Genomic DNA, 5,000 nt, shown 5'->3' on the forward strand with positions numbered 1-5,000 from the left:
CCGGTACCCGTGGAGCCCTTCCCGGGTACTTTGCAACGCCGTTGGCCTCCTGAAGATGGGTGCCCCGAACGCCCGGGGGCGGGCTGCCTGGGACCCATGGAACCCGTCCTGGCCACTTTTACATGCCGTCGGCCTGGAGGTGGGTGCCCTGGACGCCCGGGGGAGGCCTGCCCGGGACCCGTGGAGCCCTTCCCGGGTACTTTGCCAATGCCGTTGGCCTCATGGAGATGGGTGCCCCGGACACCCGGGGGAGGCCTGCGCGGGACCCGTGGAGCCCGTCCTGGGCACTTTGACATGCCGTCGGCCTGGAGGTGGGAGCCCCGGACGCCCAGGAGCGGGCTGCCCGGGACCCATGGAGCCCCTCCTGGACACTTTGACATGCCGTCGGCCTGGAGGAGGGTGCCCCGGACGCCCGGGGGAGGCCTGTCCGGGACCCGTGGAGCCCTTCCCGGGTACTTTGCCAATGCTGTTGGCCTCATGGAGATGGGTGCCCCGGACGCCCGGGGGGAGGACTGCCCGGTACCCGTGGAGCCCTTCCCGGGTACTTTGCAACGCCGTTGGCCTCCTGAAGATGGGTGCCCCGAACGCCCGGGGCCCGTGGAGCCCGTCCTGGGCACTTTGACATGCCGTCGTCCTGGAGGTGGGAGCCCCGGACGCCCGGGGGAGGGCTGCCCGGGACCCATGGAGCCCTTCCCGGGTACTCTGCCATCCCGTTGGCCTCCTGGAGATGGGTGCCCCGGACGCCCGGGGGAGGTCTGTCCGGGGCCCATGGAGCCCGTCCTGGGCAGTGTGACATGCCGTCGGCCTGGAGGTGGGAGCCCCGGACGCCCGGGTGAGGGCTGCCCGGGACCCGTGGAGCCCTTCCCGGGTACTTTGCCATCCCGTTGGCCTCCTGGAGATGGGTGCCCCGGATGCCCGGGGGAGGGCTGTCTGGGACCCATGGAGCCCGTCCTGGGCAGTTTGACACGCCGTCGGCCTGGAGATGGGAGCCCCGGACGCCCGGGGGAGGGCTGCCCAGGACCCATGAAGCCCTTCCCGGGTACTTTGCCATCCCGTTGGCCTCCTGGAGATGGGTGCCCCGGACGCCCAGGGGAGGTCTGTCTGGGACACGTGGAGCCCGTCCTGGGCATTGAGCCATGCCGTTGGCCCGGAGAATGGAGCCCCGGACGCCCGGGGGAGGTGTTGCTCAGGCATATCTCATCTGGTCCCCCGGGCAGAGAACTGCCAGCCCGCGAGAAGTGTCCAGGCGTACCCTGTCCCTAATAATCCGGAGGAAAATTACCCCCCTTTCTTGTAATCCGTGCACTCGAGGGGACAGAGGGGACCCAAGGCGCGAAAGTCCCTGACCTCCTGGAGACCTTGCTGGGATCAGGGAGGCAAATGGCACCTCATCGGGACTTCCAGGGAACCCCGGCCATCTTGTCGCCCCATTGGAAAGCATTGCGTGCGACCAGATGGCCGAGCGGAAACGTGCGACCAGATAGCCGGGATCGAAAGGACTCCAAGTTCCCCATCCATCCCAAGCCTTCGCGGTAGGGTTCCTGAATGCCTGCCCACGAAAGGCAGGGCTCTTGGACCCCGGCTGGGCCTCAGGCGCAGGTTGGACCACCGGAGCTCTATGGCCCGGACGACCTGGGGGAGGAATGCCCGGGACCCGTGGAGCCCGTCCTGGGTACTTTGACATGCCGTCGGCCTGGAGGTGGGTGCCCCGGACGCCCGGGGGAAGCTGCCCGGGACCCATGGAGCCCGTCCTGGGTACTTTGACATGCCGTCGGCCTGGAGGTGGGAGCCCCGGACGCCGAGGGGGGGGGTGGGAAGCTGCCCGGGACCCATGGAGCCTGTCCTGGGCATTGAGCCATGCCGTTGGCCTGGAGATGTGAGCCCCGGACGCCCGGGGGAGGACTGCCCGGTACCCGTGGAGCCAGTCCTGGGCACTTTGGCATGCCGTCGGCCTGGAGGTGGGTGCCCCGGACGCCCGGGTAAGCTGCCCGGGACCCATGGAGCCCGTCCTGGGTACTTTGACATGCCGTCGGCCTGGAGGTGGGAGCCCCGGACGCCGAGGGGGGGGGGTGGGAAGCTGCCCGGGACCCATGGAGCCCGTCCTGGGCATTGAGCCATGCCGTTGGCCTGGAGATGTGAGCTCCTGACGCCCGGGGGAGGCCTGCCCGGGACCCATGGAGCCCTTCCCGGGTACTTTGCCGATGCCGTTGGCCTCATGGAGATGGGTGCCCCGGACGCCCTGGGGGAGGTCTGCCCGGGACCCATGGAGCCCGTTCTGGGTACTTTGCCAATGCCGTTGGCCTCATGGAGATGGGTGCCCCAGACACCCGGGGGAGGTCTGCCCGGGACCCATGGAGCTCGTCCTGGGTACTTTGCCATGCCGTTGGCCTCCTGGACATGGGTGTCCCGGACGCCCGGGGGAGGACTGTCCCGGACTCATGGAGCCCGTCCTGGGCACTTTGACATGCCGTCGGCCTGGAGCACTCCCAACACCCAGGGGAGGACCACCCTGAAAACCATGGAGCCCGACCCGGGCACTCTGCCATGTCGTCAGCCTGGATGGAGCCCCGGACGCCCGGGGGACGAATGCCTGGGACGCATGGAGCCCGTCCTGGGCACTTTTCCATGCCGTCGGCCTGGAGCCCCCTGACACCCAGGGGAGGACCACCCTGAAAACCATGGAGCCCGACCCGGGCACTTTGCCATGCCGTCAGCCTGGATGGAGCCCCGGACGCCCGGGGGACGAATGCCCGGGACGCATGGAGCCCGTCCTGGGCGCTTTTCCATGCCATTGGCCTGGAGCGCCCCGACACCTAGCGGAGGACCACCCTGAAAACCATGGAGCCCGACCCGGGCACTCTGCCCTGCCGTCAGCCTGGATGGAGCCCCGGACGCCCGGGGGACAAATGCCCAGGACGCATGGAGCCCATCCTGGGCACTTTCCCATGCCGTCGGCCTGGAGCCCACTGACACCCAGGGGAGGACCACCCTGAAAACCATGGAGCCCGACCCGGGCACTCTGCCATGCCGTCAGCCTGGATGGAGCCCCGGACGCCCGGGGGACGAATGCCCAGGACGCATGGAGCCCGTCCTGGGCACTTTTCCATGCCATTGGCCTGGAGCGCCCCGACACCTAGGAGAGGACCACCCTGAAAACCATGGAGCCCGACCCAGGCACTCTGCTATGCCGTCAGCCTGGATGGAGCCCCGGACGCCCGGGGGACGAATGCCCAGGACGCATGGAGCCCATCCTGGGCACTTTCCCATGCCATTGGCCTGGGGCGCCCCAACACCCAGGGGAGGACCACCCTGAAAACCATGGAGCCCGACTCGGGCACTCTGCCATGCCGTCAGCCCGGATGGAGCCCCGGATGCCCGGGGACGAAGGCCCGGGACGCGTGGAGCCCGTCCTGGGCACTTTTCCATGCCATCGGCCTGGAGCGCCCCGACACCCAGGGGGAGACCACCCTGAAAACCATGGAGCCCGTCCCGGCCACTCTGCCATGCCGTCAGCCTGGATGGAGCCCCGGACGCCCGGGGGACGAATGCCCAGGACGCATGGAGCCCATCCTGGGCACTTTTCCATGCCATCGGCCTGGAGCGCCCCGACACCCAGGGGGAGACCACCCTGAAAACCATGGAGCCCGTCCCGGGCACTCTGCGATGCCGTCAGCCTGGATGGAGCCCCGGACACCCGGGGGACGAAGGCCCGGGATGTATGGAGCCCGTCCCGGTCACTCTGCCATGTCGTCAGCCTGGATGGAGCCCCGGACGCCCGGGGGACGAAGGCCCGGGACGCATGGAGCCCGTCCCGGGCACTCTGCCATGCCATCGGCCTGGATGGAGCCCCGGACGCCCGGGGGACGAAGGCCCGGGACGCATGGAGCCCGTTGCGGGCACTCTGCCATGCCGTCGGCCTGGATGGAGCCCCGGACGCCCGGGGGACGACTGCCCAAGAGCCATGGAGCCCGTCCTGGGCAATTTGACATGCAGTTGGCCTGGAGGAAGTAACCCCGGGTGGCCTAGGAAGGTGTTGCCCAGGCATAGCCTATCTGGTCCCCATGGCAGAGAACCACCAGCCCTGGAGGGGTGTCCGGGCGTACCCTGCCCCTAGTAATCCGGAGGGAAATTACCCCCCTTTCTTGCAATCTGTGCACGCGAGGTGACAGAGGGGACCCAAGGGGTGAGAGAACCCGACCTCATGGAGCCCTCGCTGGGATCCGGGAGGCGAATGGCACCTCATCGGGAATTCCAGGGAAGTTTGGCCATCTGGTCGCCCCATAGGAAAGCGATGCGGGCGACCAGATGCCCGAGGGGATCCGGGCGACCAGATGGCCGAGGGAATCTGGGCAATCAGATGGCCGGGCATGGAGGTGAAGCCGCCTGGACTCTCCCCACCCCGTCCCCGTCCCGGGACGAATGCCCGGGACGCATGGAGCCCGTCCTGGGCACTTTTTCCATGCCATCGGCCTGGAGCACCCCGACACCCAGGGGGAGACCACCCTGAAATCCATGGAGCCCGACTCGGGCACTCTGCCATGCCGTCAGCCCGGATGGAGCCCCGGACGCCCGGGGGACGAAGGCCCGGGATGCATGGAGCCCGTCCTGGTCACTTTTCCATGCCATCGGCCTGGAGCGCCCCGACACCCAGGGGAAGACCACCCTGAAAACCATGGAGCCCGTCCCGGGCACTCTGCCATGCCGTCAGGCTGGATGGAGCCCCGGATGCCCGGGGGACGAAGGCCCGGGACGCATGGAGCCCGTCCCGGGCACTCTGCCATGCCGTCGGCCTGGATGGAGCCCCGGACGCCCGGGGGACGAAGGCCCGGGACGCATGGAGCCCGTCCCGGGCACTCTGCCATGCCGTCGGCCTGGATGGAGCCCCGGACGCCCGGGGGACGACTGCCCAAGAGCCATGGAGCCCGTCCTGGGCAATTTGACATGCAGTTGGCCTGGAGGAAGGAAGCCCCGGGTGGCCTAGGGAGGTGTTGCCCAGGCAT

Source organism: Lissotriton helveticus, chromosome 3_1, assembly GCF_964261635.1.
Source record: "Lissotriton helveticus chromosome 3_1, aLisHel1.1, whole genome shotgun sequence".
Taxonomy (NCBI): Eukaryota; Metazoa; Chordata; class Amphibia; order Caudata; family Salamandridae; genus Lissotriton; species Lissotriton helveticus.